At 39.0% G+C, this 20930-nt stretch overlaps 2 long non-coding RNA genes across 2 annotated transcripts; both read right to left on the bottom strand.

Moving 5' to 3' along the window:
* Nucleotides 1-9360: 9360 nt before the first annotated feature.
* LOC117805168 lies at nucleotides 9361-10140 on the bottom strand. The gene is made up of 2 exons (XR_004629356.1): nucleotides 9898-10140; nucleotides 9361-9718 (listed from the first exon to the last, which is right to left on the bottom strand). It is a non-coding gene; the product is annotated as an uncharacterized LOC117805168 (long non-coding RNA).
* Nucleotides 10141-16992: 6852 nt separating this feature from the next.
* LOC117805224 lies at nucleotides 16993-20300 on the bottom strand. The gene is made up of 3 exons (XR_004629376.1): nucleotides 20205-20300; nucleotides 20042-20127; nucleotides 16993-18556 (listed from the first exon to the last, which is right to left on the bottom strand). It is a non-coding gene; the product is annotated as an uncharacterized LOC117805224 (long non-coding RNA).
* Nucleotides 20301-20930: the final 630 nt, after the last annotated feature.

The raw sequence follows: 20930 nt of genomic DNA on the forward strand, positions 1-20930 counted from the left end.
AACAATTTATTTAATTGGAGCCTTAGAAGAAATGGATATCATGAAAAGAGTTGATGGACGGAAGCATAAAAATGTGGACCTTTTTAAAGCTGTAGCGTCCAAGTTAATCGAGGGAGGTTTCCCTGACAGAGACGCCACCCAGGTAAAAAAACAAGTGGAAATTGTTGAAGCAGGAGTACAACAAAACAAAGGCACACACTTCCGCCTCCGTTCTCCAGTCCTCTATCTCTCTTCTCCTCCTCAGCTGACAAAAGTGAAGCAGTATGTTTGTGTCCAGCTGCTTATTCAAAACTATAATCAAAATCAAAGCGAAAATTGTACTTATTGTGTGGTCTTCCATGTTGTAACCGAAAATAAAAGAAGCAGGAACTGGAGGCTGATTTCTTCCGGTAGACGTAAATACGTCACGCCCGCCCCTGTCCAATTAGAACCCTTCCCAACCCCCAGACCTTAAGAGGAATTGAATAAAGACGATTAAATGTGTTTTCCATGTAAACACAAAGGAGAATACTTTTATTCCAAATGATTTAATTCTGAATAATTAATTCTGAAATAAAAAACATCATGTAACTGTGGCCAATGTTCATGTTTCTGTTAACAAACATTGACAATAAGTGTATAATGACACTGAGACAGAGTACATTCATTTATTTGTTACATTTTTGTTATATTCAATTGTGACTTTTATCAAACATTTTTTTGAGTCTTCAAAGAATGAAGACGTTCTGAAAATGTTTAGGATTATATTCTGCTGTGTTAATTTTTAAAGTTAAATAAATATACACAAGGATATAACCTCTGTATGATACTATAATGTTAGTAGTTAAAGTAGATATGATCTGTGGAGAAAATAAGAGTGAGAAAAAGGTTGAATTTGCATGTGCACACATACTTTACACCACCCCTGCCTCAGTCAGTGCCCCAGTAGGCCACTCCAAAAATCTGGACAAGCCCCTGGCAGTATGCTGCAGTTTCAATACTGTAGGTGAATACTGCACATATTAAAAAAACAGGAATAGTCATACAGAACAATAAACGTACATACAGCATGCTTACAGTGAGTTATGGATTATATTGACAGAGCATAACTGTTGACACTGTGGGAAAAATGTAAATAGGTTTTTTGACTTGATATCTTTTTTTTATGCTTCCATCCCCCCCAAAAAAATCTGAATAGAATATTTCAGAATAGAAAAGCAATATTTTATCAGTGATTACACTGGACTCCTGACTTTTTGGTGACAGAGGAAGCTTCTGTAAGCAGTGTAAAGGGCCGTCACTGCAGAGGCTACAGACTTAGTGCTGTCCTGGGCCACAGGGAGTGGATTGCCTATTTGTTGCATCAGTGGTTCAGCAGTCACAGAGGCGGGCAGGGGGAGCTGATGCAGGGCCCTGGAGGAAGCCACAGTCTCCAAACTTTTTGGGAACAATTATTGGATTTTTATAAAGTGACTCTGTGGACATGGGAGGCAGACTTGGAGACAAACAGATGGCTGGTTGTCTTGGAAGTTTTCCTGTCTCTCTCAGGGGACAAAAAAAAATCTTGTCAAAGGCACAAACTTATGTAGATCACTGAAGCTGTCATGCTTGATATATTTTTACTGGTTGACATGATGGCACCTGTGGTTACTGTGGAAACAGCACAGCTAGTTTAACAAACACTTGGTCCACTGGTTAGGAAATTGCTGAAGTTTGGTTAGGTTTAAACACAAAAACTCCTCAGTTTTCATCAGTTTCACAAATAGATTGTGATTAAAAATTAAGCTTGCTAGCTGCTTCCAGAAAATGTATCACATGGATTACATCCTGCTCGTCAATTTTCCATTGGTAGTACAGTTAGATTGCAAAGCATAGGGGAGAACGGGGTTGGTTGTCACACTTTTTGCTGTTTTGATGATTGCTCATCATCAAAACATCTTTCAATATTCATTCCTACATTAAATTGAAGCTTAAGGTGTTGGCTTGAAATGTGTATCCCTCTCATTTCCCAACTCATTGTAACAAAGAGGCAATTAATTATCAAAGACACTCTGACACATTGTGACAACCAACCCCATCACAGGGATGGTTGTCAAACACTATGGGGTTGGTTATCACAATGGTATTTCAATGGGAAAAATCTTTTTTAAAAAAAGGCAAAAAGGCAGAACTAAATTTGAATGTTTAATTGCACTGACACGTGATAGGCCTACATAACTTAATGCATTTTAATATAAAATGAGCAAGGAACATAAACAGGAAACTAATCTTTAGGCCAGCCTATATAACACCGTAAAGAACAAAACAAATAGGCCTAACAATAATGGCCTACTCAACTAGTTGTGACATGTGACAACCAACCCCAAAGGGAATTTGATGACCAACCCCAACTGGAATTTTTTGCTAGCATCAAGGCTAACAACCATCTAATAAGTAGTTAGCTAGCTAATAAAAATCTAAACTATAGCTTTCCCCTCACACTTTGTAAGGGTAACTCTTGTTTTGTTATAAACCCATCGTTTAAAAGCCTAGAAGAAAAATACTGAGGAGGTGAATATTTACAATTTGATATGAAAACACAAAAAGTCCTCTCACCTCAAGTTCAGCTGTCTTACTCCAGAGAAGACTATGTAGGTGAGCTCTGATCCTAATTCTGGAAATGTCCATACCCCAATTTGAGAGACAGCGCCCTCTGGTGGCGAGATATAACAAGTGTGCCAACCAACCTGTGTGACAACCAACCCTGTTCTCCCCTACTGTGCACATGACCTCTAAACCTTGGTTGATGTCTCTCACTCAGCTCTTTGTGTCTTAAAATCTTTAATCTTGCTTTTCATTTGCTTGATACATCCTCTCTAACGAAAAGGCAAACATTTTTGCCACAGTGTCAACAGGCAGAAGTGAAATGTGCCAGAATCCTCTGCAGACTGATATGATTGGGCATTTGGGATCAGATTGTCACTGAGAACACTTTGCTGTGGGGGAATAACACACCAGTGCTTTGGGCTATTGACCAATCAGAATCAAGTATTTAACACAGCCAGGTAATAACTAAAAGATATAATTTGTACATTTTAGTTGATGAATGGGGTGCAATATGCAAAAAGGCACAAACTCAAACCATAAATTCTCATCTGAGACTAATACAATATAACTGGGTTATGAGAACATACATAACCCCTGTAAAACTCAGTAAGATGGACCCTAACATCCCTGACCTATGTTTTAAATGCAAGGTGTATCCAGGCACCTTATATCATTGCCTATGGGAATGTGCAGAGGTTCTGGAGGTCAGTGGTTAGCTTTGTTTCTCAGATTACCTCGACACCTATTACCCTAAATCCTAAAATGTGTTTGTTTGGTTTGTTTCCCGATAACTGTACTCTGCCTAAAAGAGAGAAAATAATGATGGACCTTTGTTTGTTACAGGCGAGGCGTTTAATTGCATTGTATTGGAAGAATGTGTGTTGCCCCTCTCTTGGTCGATGGTTAAAGGAATTAACAGCAAGTCTAGCTCTTGAAAAACGTGCTTATGTTGTAAGGAAGAAGGCTTTCTGAGTTTATTGATATCTGGGAGACATTTTTTAATTTCATAAAAAAGTGTTGACATTGAGGAAGTGCTGGAATTGTTATGTGATGACGAGAATGACATGTTCTATATTTATGATGTGAGGAATTTTTTTTTGCTACATTTTAGTTTTTTATGTACCATCATTGTTATTTTATTATCATTATTATTATTTTCTATGTCATTTTATTTATTTTAAGATTTTGTCTAGAACTTTTTGAAAATGTACAATTTAAGCGTCTCTCTTATGTATTTATTTTTACTTTTTCTTTATGTGTTTTATATGTGTAATATTCTGCCAATATATGGGGGTGGGGGTTGTTATATGTATATTTTTAAAAAGGTTTAAATTGTGCTCACTGGGATGCATTGTTTTTCTGTAAGTCATAAAAGTAGGCGTCATGAGTCCATAATAGAATCGGCACATTCCAAAACCTGTAATAAAAATGAATTTATAGAGATGATGAATTGATATAAATAGAGCAAATGGCTTTAGAGGCCAAAAAGAAACCCATGCATCGTGTCTGTGTTTCCAAAAACCTGGTATGACTTCAGCTGTTAATGTAACCGTAAAATGTAACACTTCCTGGTGATTATTTATCAGGCCTTCACAGATAATTCAGATACTTAAGTAGCAGTAAAGTGAACAACAGCCCAGATATTGATTTAAATTCCATGTGAATTCTGAAAACTGATGAGCTGCTAATGCATAAGGAGCTCTAGTTGCAGGTACAGGCAGCTCACCTCTCTGGCCAGCAGCCAACTCTCATCCAAGCTGCAGCCACAGAAAATCTAATACAGATGACTTCATCATTTTTGCCTAGTGACCTTTCTGGCATCCTTTCCTACTCTACTCCTCCCTCCTCCTCCTCCACACACATACACACACTCCTCTTTTTGACAACCTTCCCACAGTCTCTGCAGCTCTTTAAATGTCCACCCTGCTAGTATCTATCTCGTATTTCTCTCTCACCTTGCCTCCCCTTCCACTACCCCCCCGGACACACATACACCCCCTCTCCCCTCACCCCTCCACACACACACACACACCTCTCCCAAGGGCATTATTCATAGTGAGGTTGAATACAGCTTCAAGGTTAAGTGCCAGCGAGTGTGCTACCGAAAACTCTGCTGAGTTGCGCCCGGTGTCGCCTCTGTTACTGCTTTCATTTGGCAGCTGCACTGATCACATCTCATCCCAAAACCAATGGGTCCTTGGCTGCCGCCGCTGCTGCAGGCGAGCGTAAGCACAAGGCAATCAATAGGTTTCAATATGGCCCTGCTGGCGACTGTGAATGAAACTCAATTTTATTTTGCAAGATTGTGCATTTATTAGATGAACAGATATTGATGGAAGTATTGGCAGGCTGCTCCTCTCCAATACACACACATAGGCCAGATTTGGTTTAACGGTAAAGGCTGTAATTCAGTGTTTTTATAAGGACATTACCACTGTCCTGGATCCAGGCGGGTGGAGACAGGGCTGTTTTCTCTTAGTTTGATTACTCTGAGATTATTATTGGATCATAGAGGCTTCTTCACCCGACAACTTTCCCTCTTCCATCATCATACTTTATTGATGCCAGTCTAACCCTTCGTTCCATTCCTCTAAACCTGTAGTAGATATCTATTTTGACTGGTTGAAACATTTAGCTCAATTTGATAGATGATGTTTTTGAAAAAATAATGCTAAACACAACAAATACAAATAAAAAAAAAAGAAAAGTAATGAACAAATCACTGACATAGCTCGAACTGATTCATGACTGAGATGGATAATTGATTATGGCTAGCTTAAATTACATTTAACCAAAAGTTGAAACATACATAGCTAAAAGTTGGCTTAACATACAAGTGTTTAAAAAAAACAAGTATTGGATAATCTTTGACAATAGTTAGCTAAAAGTATGGTTAGCCAACATTTTGAAATGTTTGTGTAGCCACAGAGTATGCTAAATAAATGTTAGGAAAAATAAATTAAGGTAAAAGGTACCAGACTTACGTTAGCCAAAAGTAAATGCTTGCTGAAAACGCTTATTCATAAATGTCATGAGGTGCTTTTGTTTAGTTTTTAATTTCTTAGTGTTGTAATCTGGCTTTCCGGTTTTATTTTTTAGATCTTCCGGGGGTTAATGTCGTGCTACCTTCCTGTCTCCGACCTGCTCCACCCTTATATCCCCAGTAGACCCCTCAGATTCTAAAACCAGGGTCTGCTTGCTGTGCCTCGTGTGAGGCTAAAAACTAAAGGTGACCGTGCCTTTGAGCATGTGGCTCCAACTCTGTGGAACAATCTTCCGCCCCAAGTGCGCTGTGCTATTTCCACCGAGACTTTTAAGAAGCATCTGAAGACTAATTTGTTTGTTATGGCTTTTGACCATCTTTTGTAATTTGTTGTAATCTTGTCTGCTTTCATTATTGTCTTATTTATTGCACATTGTATTGTCGATATTGATTCTCTGTGAAGCACTTTGTCACTTTGCTCTGTGAAAGGTGCTAAACTAAATAAAGTTTACTTACTTACTGTCTGTTTTAGTTATAAGTTATCCTTTTGCTTTCCTTGTGTCGTCTATAAGTGTTGTTTCATTACTGTTTCATTTTCTAGATCTTGCTCCCTGGTCTAGTATTACTCTCTGCCCTTGCCTTTTTCCCTTCACTTTGATTACTTTCATTGGTCTCACCTGTTGTCTTGTGTCACACCTGTGTCTGATTACCTTGTGTGTATGAAGTCTCTGGCTGTTTTCGTACGGCCTGCTACATACTACCTACTAATGTAGTAGGCAGCATGTACTGCATTCACTTATGATTTAAAAAGTTAAGAGGTAGTTTATATGGAATTTAATAATTTCACAGCACCTAAAAACTGAGTTCCCCCCATCAAAAAAGAAGAGGAAAGAAAAAGCTGAACGAGCGCTGAGCATTGTGGGAAACAGTACGTGAGGCAGACCGGTCCGATGCATACTGTGAAATTTTCTCAAATCAGTAGACATCCGGGGAGTTTTGGCATACTACAGAATCAGATTTTGCTCTTGTTCACATACTACACACTACATACTGAATTTTGGCCAAATCAGTACGTACTGCCAGTATAGTAGGCGGTTTCGGAAACAGCCCCAGTTTCCTCTCTTCTGTGTCAGTTGAGTCTCCTGATTCCCCCGTGTGTAGTTTGAATTGTTAGTAAAAGCATCGCAAAAATGGTGAGACAGTTAAAATTAGTTGCTAAATGGCTTAAATAGCTAAATGCCATAAATGGAGTGACGCCTGCAACTAGTTCAGGCAGACAACTCGAGCTGCAATGCCATACACGTCACATGTCCCACTCTCTTATCCATCATCCAATCCTGCCCTCTGCCTCTCAAATTGGCGGTCTATTTAAACTGGGAAAAAATCTCCCATCTCTCCCTCTGCCTGTCAACGACTCTGCTGCTGCATGCCATTGCTGATATTTTCTTCTTCCCCGCCGCCTCCCCAGCTTCCACCTGCAGGCTCCGGGGGTGTTTAGTATGTTTTGCTCATCACTCCTCAAAGTCTGCATGTAAACTTATCTGCAGGGAGTGATGAGGCCGGAGCCTGGGCGCCAAACATGAATATGTATTTGCTGCTACAATAAACAATTTAAACGTGAGTTGTCTGACTGAACTATACTACACTCAAGCTACTAAATACAACGTTTTGGCTATACAGTGTTACAAAAGTTAACTTAAGGTAGCTTTTACCAAAAAACAGTGAGAAAAGTGTCAGTTGTAGTGAAATTACTTTAAGTAATGGTAGAATGATTGATATGTGATGAAATAAATAAATGCACTAAATGCATTTCAGAAATTGTGAAAAGCTCAAATTTATAGTTACTGGGGAATAAAAAAGGTCTGAAATGTTCAGTAGCTAATACTCATCGTGATAGGACTGCAAATTCTAAACTGTCTTCAGATGATGTTAATATTAAACATTATCTCTGAGTTTCAAATAAACATATTTGGAACTGACAGCTGGGGTCCATAGAGGGTTGATTAATTGAGTTAATCCAACAGCACTGTGGGGGTATGTTGGATAATTAAATTCTGAACTATAAGTCTGTGTGGCCACCCAACATGAGGGTTTTATTTCTGTTACTCAAACACTTTGCAGTTTGAGACTGCTTGAACTGAAATTCTCCTTTTCGCTGGACTACCTTTGTCAACATTAAGTAGAAACCAGGCCTGAGCAGGTCTCCATGAATCAGACACAAAAGTGATTAAGAAGTTGGACATTTATTTAGAATAAGATGGAAATTGTATTTAACTTTTTACAAAACATGACACTTTTATAGCTAAATTCAGAAGCATTAGTGGTTTAAGTTAGAATAAGGTCATTCTCGTGGCTTGGAAGGTAAGGTAGGTAATTTATATGAGTGTCGTACATTGAACTATCCAGTGTGTGACATCGATTGGAAGGTGTTGTTATTCCCTACTAAACTTAGGGTGGGACTGAGCAGATGTTTTTGTGTTTGAAGCATTTGTTTTACTTTATTTGTGAGTTAATATTCAAATTTGTTGAGAATACTCTATTTGGATTTTTTTTGTATCAAAGAGCACTTCAGAACTCTTTTGCAACAGAAAGGTTACATATACTGTGTGTGTACATGTTCGTGTGTGCGTGTGCGTGTGTGTGTGTGTGTGTGTGTGTGTGTGTGTGTGTAGACCCCAATCAGAGGTTAATTAAATCATGAAGGGAGGATCGGGTGTTTTTTTTACTCCCCACTATTTGATTTGGACCACTCCACTGGCTGAGTAATCAATCTGACAAACACACACACGCACACACCAAACATGCTCCAGGTGAGCCATCTGTACTATCATAGTAGGGGCCTCTCTACATTCACTCCATCCTCTCTCTCTCTCTCTCTCTCTCTCTCTCTCTCTCTCTCTCTCTCTCTCTCTCTCTCTCTCTCTCTCTCTCTCTCTCTCTCTCTCTCTCTCTCTCTCTCTCTCTCTCTCTCTCTCTCTCTCTCTCTCTCTCTCTCTCTCTCTCTCTCTCTCTCTCTCACACACACACACACGAGCCTCTACAGTTCAGGGGATGAGGTCCGGTGGCTTCAAGGTGTTTGGGAGCAAATCAGCTGTTAACTGGCCCCACTGCGTTATGTGTAAGGCTTTACTTACAGGTCCTGAGGCTGATGTCCACTTCAGGGAGGACGATGTGGAGAGATTTAGTGGGATCATTAGAGGGAGAGGAGAGGGCAATGGAGCATTATAGGAAACTCTGACAAAGTAGAGCCAAGCGTTACTATATACATTGAAAATAAATGGAGCAAAATATTAAAGCCTTTGGAAACCCACATGCACAACAGCCTTCCAACTATGCAACTTAGGGTGTATGTTATAAGCCTCCAAAAAAGGGTAGAAATTAGTCTCAATTCAAGACAGGAATATTGCCTTTTCAGTTCATGTAAACTTCACTCATAATTGGTTTGGATTTAAGCTTCTATATTACTATTCCAGTAAATGATGCCATGAATTCCTACCAATAATAGATAAACATCAGATGGTAGCTTTTTGGTTGTTTACACTAAGCATTAGCCATTAGCTTCCTCCTTTGGCAAGTATTAACTGCTGCTGTTTATGATCAACTGAGAGAGTTTAGCTCCAAAATATACCACCAGCTAATGGTGCATTGCATCTATAGCTTTGAAAACAAATATGGGTATTTTAGCTGACATACTTATGTAAGTCAGCTGCTTAATATTATATGGCTAGCAAAGCATTCTGGAGGAGTTTGGCTTTGTTTTAATACAGGACGTGTCACGCATGGAGAAAAGTAGGAAGAAAAGGACCCAAAAATGCAGATTAAAAAATAAAGAATTTAATAACAAAACTTACTTTAGAACAAAAACACAGGAAACACAAACAGGTCGAACACAGAAGCACGAGGACAGGAAGTGCAGGAACAGTGGTCGCCCTCTGGGGAGCAGGCACAGGCATCGGCAGGACCTATGAGCGAGGAATGGGCGTCGGCAGGACCTCCTAGCAAAGCAGGGGCGTCGGAAGGACCTCCAAGCGAGGAAGGGGCCGCGGTAGGACCTCCGAGCGAGAAAGGGGCCGGAGACGACTAGGGGGGTCCTGTCTCCCACATCTCCACCTTTGGCCACCACGGTTGCCAGGAAAAATGACCAACCGAGTCCCCATCCAAGGGGACTCTCTGTGACCAGAAAACAATGAAGAAAAAAAGTCCTGAAAGTAACTAATCTTTTCAGATAATTAAAAATTGTCTGCTGGGTCCATGATGGTCAGATCATTCTGTCACATATAGTGAAAAGTAGGAAGAAGAGGACCCAAAAATGCAGATTAAAAAATAAAGAATTTAATAACAAAACTTACTTTAGAACAAAAACACAGAAAACACAGAAACAGCTCGAACACAGAAACACGAGGACACAGCCACATGCGGCTAGGTAGACATACAATGACCTGACAAGAGACAGGGGAAACAGAGGAACTAAATACACAGAGTAATTAACACAGGTGTTGAGCACAGGACCCAGGTGAAAGTAATGAGGTTAATCAACAAGGAGGGAAACACAAGGGCAGAAAGTAACTAACCTGGAAACACAGGGGATTCAGAACTACAAAACAGAGAACACAAGACAAGACTAAGAAACACCAGAAAGTACAAAGAGAGACATGTATCACAAAACACACAAGGGACACAAAGTACAACTGATACCAAATCAACAGAGGAGAAACCAAGGCGTGAAACACAAGGAAAAACTGAGCTAAACATCAACTCATGACAGAACTAGCCAACAGTACAGATGTTTCATTTTTTATTCATAATTTTGAGTTCAAATGAGGGCTTCTTAGCTAATACTGTAGGTTACTGCTAACTGCTAACTAAGATATTAATAGCAAAGCATTCTCGGGAAGTTAAGCTTGATAAGTTTACATTTTAACAGTATAGAACTATAACTTAGTATTACACTCAGCTGTGGTAGCAATAAGGGGTTTGTCAGCTAACATTGCAGAAAAAAGATAGCTGCTAACTATGATATGAAAGTCGTTCTGTAACTTACCATTATGCTACCATTTGAAAAACATTATTTTTGCTGGCGGAGCCTCTGTTTACTCTTCTAGTTCTAACTTAAAAATACAGCTTAGGGCTGTTACATCTGCTGTAGTTGTGTGTGGATCCAGAGAGACGCCCACACAGCCTTGAAAAATGGTCTAAACAGAGAAACAAGCTATTTCTGATTTTGTTCTAATGCTTGAGTTTTTGTGAAGCTCAATGAGACTAACTTTGATATATGTGTATGTTTTTTTTTTACTATGTCAAGCCCGTTTTCCAGAGGCTTTAAAAGAAATGCACACAAACACACCTCCTACATGGCTCTTTTATCACAGCATTCTATTGAATTAAACACACTTTGCTTCTGGCACAGTTTGCTCTCATAGTTACATGCTGAGAATTGGGCAAATTAAGTCATTCTTATATTTGATCTTCTCTGCAGGTTACTTTCAGATTTAAAAAAATATCTTTTTTACATTTTGACGTGATATCAAAGAAGATTTACCTCTGAGAAGTGCCTGCAGTGTAAAGACTGGGTGGAAAAATACACTGCTGTATAATTTTACCTGAGCAGTAATGTTGCCAACTTGTTTTTTTGATGTGTAAATTTCTCAGCTCGGCACCCTCTAAGGCTCAACTGTTATCCAACAGCCATCTGTCTTTGGCTGGGATGTGTGCGGATCAATTTTATTGAGGCTCATATTGGACGCTGAGGGCAGCCTTGAGACCAACATGCCTGGCAATGTGATGCTCAAATGAAGGCTACATAGCCAGCTGAGGACACAAAGACTGAGTTATTACTTTCATATGTGGGAGGAGGAAGAGGAGGAGGAAGTGAAGGTGGAAATGAGTTACAGACTTGAACTCTCCCCCTGTCCCTGCTCATTTTCATCTCCGAATTACCTACCCTGGCCTCGGCACGCAATAACTGTAAATCACAGTATGGGAAGAAATGATTTTGCTATTTCCAAAGGGTACGTAGGCCAGGGCGGTGAATAACAAGATATGGGATCAAAGAGAAGCGAAAGACTAATTAGAAAGCATCGATAATGAGTCATGAGGGTCTTGGGTTCATGGCCACCCGTTCAGAGGTTAATAGATGAAGGGAAACTCATCCCACTGACATCCCATTGACACTGATGCTCTTGTCTCTGAATATGTAATGAGACTGCTTATTCATAATCTCTCCTTCTTTGACAAAGTGAGAACAGATGAGCTGAATTACAGACGTCTTTAAAGTTGATTAGAAACAGTCAGTTAGCATCCCCCTTTTGGAAGCTGAGAGTTTTTCAAGACATAAAGCCCAATTTCCTTTGTCAAGAGCTGTTGTCATAGTGACTCACTGACTGGCAGACTGGAGCGCTCACTCTCATTGGACGTGGTTAACATCTCATGACTGAGTGAACGAGGCAGTGTGACAGGGGAGACTTATGGATTGGTTCATTATACCCCGCCGCCGACGTTTCCTGGCACCTGAAATAGCACATCAGCTGAGCTTTATTTTGTCAGGGAGCACTTTTTTTCTGACTGAAGAGCGTTCTCCCAGGTTATTTCACTGTCAGGGAGAAGCACCTCATCAACCCCGATTTCACAATATGATTATCTCTGTTGATTTATGCCTAACATACAATATCTGGTCAGCAGTTTGCATTTGGAAAACTAAATCAGTGTAATGGGCAATCAAGTGAACATGTCCATGGCTTTTGTTCTTCGATATATACAAAATCTTCTACTGTCAATTAGGACTTTTCAAGACAGACATTTTTCTCTACACCAAAGTTGTAGTGAAATAAGGAATCTCAAAATAGTTTTTTGTTCCATTCATTTCACATTGATCAGTAACTGTAAAAGTCTTTATAGCAACTATTCAGAGGGACATTGTGCTATATTTTAGGGTAAAGGCATAGAGTGACCCTATACTGTTTGACAACAGCTCACTGGCATTAAACAGCTTCTCATCGAACATTACTGTTAGCTAGATTTCCAGCCTTTCCTTGCATGTTTATTAACTCTATTTAACCCTCCTGTTATGTTTGTTTCTCTGGAACAGCAATAATGTTCCTGGGTCAATTTGACCCCTGCATATTCAATTATCCAAAAGTGTCAGAACCCAAAAAAATCCCAATAAACATTTTTTTTTATCTAATTTTTAACTCCATTTCTAACCATTTAAATCAAGATTTAGTCCATTGGTGTTCTTTAATCCTCACAGATCATGGTTCAATGAGGATAACTCACTCGCTCTTCATTAAAATTAATGTTAAAAGTTTATTTAATGTACATTGAAAAGCCCTAAATATAAATACAATAGTTTTATATGACATATATATTTGTTTTTTTTATTTTACTTTTTATTTTTATGAAGTGATGTTGATAAATTGACAGGACACCTCTTCTGTCACATGCTGCCCAGATTTTTATGCTGCTTCAAGCTGGTTTGGAAGGCTTATATTGCCTAAAATAGACTTTAAAAAGGGTCAATTTGACCTGCAACATAACAGGAGGGTTAAAGGCAATGTTATTTATAAAGTAGCTGAATTAACTGTTATACAATTGTTGCTAATGAGGCATCAAATATGTTCATTTTCAGGACATCCAGCATTTTTAGCTAGCATTATGAGCCATTCTTTATTATCCCTCTCTAAAGGGAATCTTAGACAGGGAGTGGCTGAGATGGCTTTTATCATACTGTAGCAGATATGGGGCAACAAGTCTGTAATGTTTTACTTGGGGGGTAAAAAAAAAAAGGCTTACGTCACTTGATTTAACATTTTCCAACATCTTTGCCTTCAGTGCTTTTTAGCTAGTTTTAGCCCACCGTCACATCCATCCAGTGATTTCTGAAACTGACTGTCATTTGTAGAAGTGTTTTTCTGCCTTTTTGAGGTTCAACTTTAAATCGACTGAAATGATTTAGATTTACGCAAGAGTTTGAAGCATACAAGTCTTGATTTATATTTTGAAAAGTCACATAAGCTGGTTTGAAAGAGTTTTAAAGTCAAAACTCAGCTAGCAATTTTTTGTTCTAAAAACATTCTGTTAATGTTACAGAGAATGTTTCTGTAATGTTTTCAGCGGGAAGGTTTTCTTTGTGTTCAAAGAATTTTCTTTAGGAACATTCTCTAAAAACATTAATAAAATGTTAAGTGACAAAAGTGCTGGAATATTATGCTCTAATGTTCTTGAAACATTATCAGCGGGAAGTTTTCTTTATGTTCACTATTTGTTCTCAGGTAACATACTCTAAAAACATTAAATAATCTGTGACCCAAAGAATGTTATCAAAGTATCCTTTGAATTTTAAAGATAAAACATTCTATCTTTGTTCTAATTAAATATCACCAGAATATTCTTAAATAAAACATTTTGTGATTTGAGGCATCAGAAACATCCTGAAAACATTTTTTACATGTTGCTTTTAGAATGTTGCTTCTTTGTTATTAAGTAAAATTATGGGAACATTTTCAATTCATGTTAAAGACAAAATGCTCTTCTTTCATTGATAGTTAACAAAAAAGGAACATCATTTAAATCAATAACATCCTTGAGATGTTCTTTAAATATTGCACCCAGAACTTTGTCTTGAAACATTATCAGAACTTATAGGGAATGCTAGCCAATATAGTGGGAACATTCGCTGCTAGCTTGGAAGGCTGGTGAAGTAGATTGCTGTGCCCATATACAGCCTATGCCTAAAAACCAGTAGGCCTATAAACACTCAAAATGATGGTAGTATGGTGTGGTTTGTAGAGCATGCAATTCCTCTTGACATACCGGGTACATGTCCACTTGTTTATATATCTATTACAGGTTAAAACTGCCGGTAGTTGTGTAACCAGCGTGTACATTATAGCTCTGATATATGACATAACTGTACTGTGCTTTACTCTTCCTTGAAGGCATCAAACTTGACCCAACCTATAGAGGCTTTCTATTTCAAGCGTATTATTTTTAGTCTGCTTACAGAGGCTCTTGAGAGCTTTTGTGTCAACCGAGATACCACTGTACAGCAAAGTCCTTGTCCCCATGGTAACTCTGCCCTCAGGGCTGTGCAAAGGTTTCAATTTTTAAATGAATTTTGTAAATGTTTTGTACAATACATTTCAGATAGCCTTGGTGTGACTGTGACAATACTAAAGTGCAAGTCCTCTAACTACGAAAACAAATGTGTATGTGCTTGGTTGTTTCAGTTATGCTGTATGTTGTACAGTTAATCCGTTATCTCTTTGATAAGCGGTTATTAAACTGTCATTATATAGTTTAGAGATGTAGTTAATGTACAACAAAATGCTGCTCAAGTGCCACTGAAACCATTGCTTATTACTGTAATGCATCTAGTTTAAAGTGCCCTGTGAATTTCCTCTGTATTATTGTCTAATGACTTGTGATAATGACTATTGGCCCTATTTTCTACCGCAGATGTGAACTGCTGTCTATTAGCAGATTTTATTCCCCCTTCAGGCTCCTTTTGAAGCTCAAGAAATTGTCAACCAAAATATATATTCACTGGGAATTGTGCCTGTGAACAAACTGTACCAAATAAAAGCAGACCGTAGATGATTATATTTGCTGAAGTGTTCATTTTCAAAGCTATATATATTTTCTAATTGGATGCAGAGTTATGCCTGATTTGTGTGCGCACCTGGGATCTGTTATTTCAGCTATTTTATTCACCTGCAAACAGTATATTTGAGAAATGATATTGCTTTGCATCTTTAAGACTGACACAGTGCTGATTCGGGGACACACTATTTGCTGAGTGAGTGCCGTGACATGCTGCTGCTTTATTACAACTGTAACTCCCTGTTAACAAATGTGTACAAAAAGATTGAACTGTTTCTCCTCCATGTTTAGGAGCAAGTACAGACGGCCCTGAAGACATGAGTGCTACACCTCTCCCCTTCAGTGACTTCTTTCTTTCTCTACGTCTATTGAACTATCATGTGATAAATATGTTTAACATGATTATAAGGACTTACAGTAGATATTTATTAATGTTAACATATGTCAATAGTGCAGAGGTGCATTGTTTCTTCCAAAACCCTTTTTATGTCATGATAAATGTGTCTCCTTTTTAGTTACTTAAGTCTTTGTCTTTCATTGATCTCTGTTTGTTGTGATTATTTCTTCCAGTGTGCCCATCAGCTTTCTTACTGTACAAACACGCTAAAGGAACAGAGCTGTCACCTATTTGTCAAAAAACCCCTTAGTGGAAACTTGTGAACATAGTCTCTGACTAGTCAACAGTCTCAACACCAGAAAGGGACCAGGAAGTTGCTCTTTGGATTGTTAAGTTATCTACATGAATAAGTAACCACAAGACGACATAAGGCGCATTTCAACTTAAACTACCAGGAACTTTTATTTCCAGGGACTTCTCTTCAAGGAAGAGCTTTTAGTTCCAGGATCTTCTCTGGGATGTGGCCAATTGTTGTTTGTGTTTCCACCAAAGTCTGAAGTCCAGTGAGGATTATGCAAATCAGGCCAATGACAAACTATTCTAGGTAGGGATGCACCAATCCTACTTTTTAGGTCCTGATACCGATACCGATACCTTGGCTTTGGTATCTGCCGATACCGATACTAGCCGATCCGATCCTGGTATTGATTTAACAATATCTATTCCTTAATGTGAGGATAGAATCATGTTTTGGCAACTTCAGGCTTTTCTGACTCGATGGTAAACTGTACCTGGGTTCCAAGTGCTAAACCAGAGGCTGGAATCCCTTAATTTCAAGGATCCGTAACAATTAAATACAATAACCTGTCCATTTTTTCACACTTTGAATCCATTAATAGAAGGTTTCTTGCTTCTTTTCAGTTGGCTACAGCAGGCGTAAACTTCTTCCTTTGGGCTCCCATTATATTTTTCAGCGCAACTGCCATCCATAGAAACATTACCGCTGCAAACATTATGTTGCAAGTTTACGGCGGAGTTGTTAACAAAAGAAGCATGCACCTAAACTGCAGAGCCTCTGTAGTTATCCTCCATCATGCTCCACCGGGCAAAAATGCACAGACCAGTCATCACTGATGACGTAGGAGACGCAAATGGCTATTGTAAACACAGAAAAGCATAGATCTGAGATGAATAGATCTGCCATATGGATCGGCACTACATACCGATATCTGATCTAGCTTTTTGAGTCCGATCTAGCCGATATCCGATACCAGGATCGGAGCATCCCTAATTCTAGGACTGTTATTTGGTAAATTAAGTCACTTAATATTTGCTCTTGTGAGCCTCTACCTGTCTGTCCCTCTCTTTGCTCAGCTGGTGTCTGAACTAAGCACCCCTTTAAAATATAAACTAGATAGTTTCCTGTTAAGACCATCCCCTAATACCAGCTGAAAGTACCCCCTTATATGGAAAAGAAATTACATATCAGAGTCAGACTTCATATAGGTACATAGTTTTATTGATCAAACATCAGTTTACACAGGATATATTCCAGTACAATCTCTTGCACTCTGTGTGTGTTTGTGTCTGTGCACACAGCTAACCCTGGGAGACCTTGGAGACCTGGGAGGCCACAGCATCAAACAGGGAAGCCTGGAGACAACTTGTCCTAGATGGAGCTGCGCAGTATAATGCCGATCTCCACGGTGACGCAGAAGACAAGCGCAGAGGCAGAAAGGGGATCACTTCCACCAAGAAGGTCCCACCCAAACCCACAATCGCCACTACCCACCCATGTTCATACTGCCCCAAAATATGCAGGTCCAGGATCGGCCTCTTCGCCCACCTGAAGACATACAAGGACCAAGAAGAGGAACAGACATACTCGACCCTGAGTGTCCACCGAAGATGACTCATTTTAATTAAGGTTAATGAGTTTGTCTGTGGGCCCTGCCTCCCTTTGGAAAGTACTACCCCCAGCAGAGACTTTTCAAGGGATAGATCAAATACTCAATTTATACCCTGGTTCCTGCTACCAAAAGCACAGAGTTCTCAAAAGGTTACTAGTTTCTGGGGAAAGTTCCAACAGTTGAAAAGCACCCATAGAGTATTGAGTTTAATATACTGGATTTATTGTATGGAGGCTTCATAAAGCCTATGTAGTTTCACACTGGACCATAGGAAGATCATGAAAGGGAAATTATCTCAGTGAAGCCTCGATAGAACAGAGCCTCTGTCTGCTTCACAGCAAATAAAGCAAGTCTCTCATATGCAGCATTCCAGAGATATTAAAGTCACAGCATATCAAATCCTCTGATGATTATACAACATTGCAGATTTAGGGGATCAATGTTTTGAAAGTCAAAACGATTTATGAAACATTTTACAGGAAAGTTGTAATAAATAGCTAAACTTTTGAGGTTGCAAAAGAATGCGGGGGTTGACTCGCATCATAGCAACTTCTTATGGGGACTGACTGAAAGGGCAGCTTGAGCACTGGTGGGTTCATTCTTTGTTTTGTCCTTCAGTTGATTAGGTGTCCTTTTTTTGTTGTCTGCATATCTACATCATTGCTTCACTAACTTTTTCATCCTTCTTAAAATAAACACTGCTGATGTGATTGTTCCCCCAATCCTAGGTGATTACTTTTCATTGTGAATGTCATCAAACTTGTTAATTCAATGCTCTGCTTCAGACAATAATTCACTGGTCATCTCCAGGATTGTACAATCATGTCTTCAACATAACAATTTCATGCTTCATACTTCACTCCTACAATGGCAAAACATCTGCAACACTTCACAGATGTTAAACCTTGCCACTCTTTTCCAGCCTTTTTTAAGCTTTTGTTTATTGCCATCTTTGATATTCTGTAGTTCTATGCAGCGGAGTGTAATTGGATGAACAGGAAAATAATGAGGAGGACTATAAATGTGAAATAAATTAGCGCACTTCATCATCTTTTTGTAACTGCATTGTGTGAGAAGGGCAGAAACAAAGCAAGAAAGCAGGCGGATGCCAAAGAGGTCCCTCCAGGAAATTACTTGACCGATGTCGATTTAAAACTGATGAGTCTGTGTGGTCATCAGAAACAAAAATAGAAATCCATTAGAAATAAATGGGAGATTGGTATGTATAAAGCTGTTGATATTGGAAAAGGAAGGTATTTTCATCAGGGTTCTGGGCTATTGCTGTTTTGGATGTTTTTGTCAGCTGTTGTAACCAGAGTCTTTGAAATGACTCAATTGTTCCTGTTAAAAATACCCCTCCAAGGTTGTTTCAACAATAACAGTGTCAAATTGAAAACATTTAAACAAAGTCAATCAAGGAAAGTCAGGAGGGTCCAACATTGAGACTTTTTGTAGAGAAATAAAGAAGTTTGTTTGCTGTTGGCCTGGACTAACCATTTTACAATCCTTTAAACCAGGGGTGTCAAACTCATTTCAGTTCAGGGACCACATACAGCCCAAGTCTATCTGAAGTGGGCTGGACTGGTAAAATCATACCTTAATAATCTATAGATAATGCCAGTTTTAGTGCAAAAAAGTACAAGTACCTTCTGAAAATGTTCCCATTTAATGAACTATCTTTCTACAAAAACAGTTGCTGTATTTTTCACCATGATGAGTCTCATAGTAGGCCGAATATTTTACTCTTTAAGCCCTGAAACCTGCTGCGAACATCCCAAACACACAGGTTACCCAGTCACCTGACACAGAGTGTAATGTTTACTGCAAAAGAACAGATAGATTATAATAATGAAGAAGGTAAAGTTGACTATTTTGGACCCCTCAGCTCCTGCATGAACAGTTTGCTTGCTGGATAGTGTTGTATGCAGGGGCGTAGTCCTAGTGTTAGTAGTTAGTGGGTCATGTTATAGTGCTCTAAAAAGTCTTAATGAATCTCAGCCAGATTATGCGAACAGCAAGTCATCTATTTTCTCACATTGAGAAAAAAAGTCCTGGAAAAAAAGTACCGTTTGGGTGCGCTCCGTCAGTAATAGGATTTTATGCGACCCCCAGAAAGGAAATTTGAAATAGTAGTTACTTTTATTGAAAAATGCAGTTAATGTCTTCTCTGTAGTTTTTTCACTTTGCAAAGTCGTTCCGCGGGCCGGATTGGAACCTCTAGCGGGCCGGTTTTGGCCACGGGCCACATGTTTGACACCCCTGCTTTAAACACTCCTTCAGAGAACTAAGCCAGTTTGGCAATAAGCAGCTATGAGACAAATACTAAAGGAGAGCTAGCCGAAATTGAAAATTAACATCAAGTTATCTCCAGAGTGTTACATACTACCTACAATGCATAGGTTGTTGAATGTGGGCAGTGGGAGTTTAGTATTGTAATAACATAGCACTAGCTAACACCACAGAGCCATCATTTAGCATTGCATTAACAGATTTGGTAACGAACAGGTGCATCTCATCTAACGACATATGTGTGTGCTCACTACTAACAGTGAAGCAAAACAGCAGCTGATAAAAGGTCTGAAATACAGATATAAAGCATATTAAAACTTCTTTTGACGATTCATAAAATGTGCTTCAACCCTGACTTACCAGTTAACTGGCTTCACTATAACAATGACACCAAAGGGACAGCTACCAACGACGCCTCAAGCAATGGACCAACAGGACATCAGACACTAAATATATGGGATAAAATGGATCCTTTGAAATATGTCCACATCTCAGAAATGAACAATCTCTGAAAAATACTAACCTTATCAAACCAGACACCACTTCACCCAAGGCAGAGAGGCAGACAGGGGGCTATTACAGGACAAAATAAACTTTGTTGTGCCACAGGTGCATTTTATATGGTTCACCTGATTAAGGGGAGGAGTTTACCTACTTCCAAGAGGCTGCATTCAAGGCCAACAATTAAAAAACCAACACTAGGAGCACTGCTATCACTACATATGGAAAACAAATAATTTGGTAAATCACCAATTAGTGAACAATCAGAATGAAATATTCATCATGGCAGTGCTTCTTGTTCCTCCTTTGATTCTGACTCAGATAACTCAATCATATAAAGCACAAAGACCACAGCCACAAAGTCCACTAAGGAGTCTGGATTGATCAACTTCACGTTGGACTTTGTGTAAAACTGAACTTTTTTGACTCTTTGTTAAACTTTCTCAGCTCACTCAATCAGGGCAGATGGCTGTCCACCAGTGAGTCTGGTTATGCTTGGGGTTTCTGCCTGTAAAAAAATTGCTGTTTCTTTGCTACTCTTGCAACTAGCTAAAATGTCAGTGCCCATTTTGGCTTCACTTCTCACAATGAGAGTAGATTGGGGCACAGTGTCCTCATTAATATACAGACACTGGTCTAGACATGTTCCATTTGTAGAGTGATAACTTTTTCAATGAATTGATACTATATAAATAAAAAACGATTGCCTGATTGACTTGGGAATCAACATTTCTCTCACACTTCTTCT

This window comes from Notolabrus celidotus, chromosome 21, assembly GCF_009762535.1.
Source record: "Notolabrus celidotus isolate fNotCel1 chromosome 21, fNotCel1.pri, whole genome shotgun sequence".
NCBI classification, from domain to species: domain Eukaryota; kingdom Metazoa; phylum Chordata; class Actinopteri; order Labriformes; family Labridae; genus Notolabrus; species Notolabrus celidotus.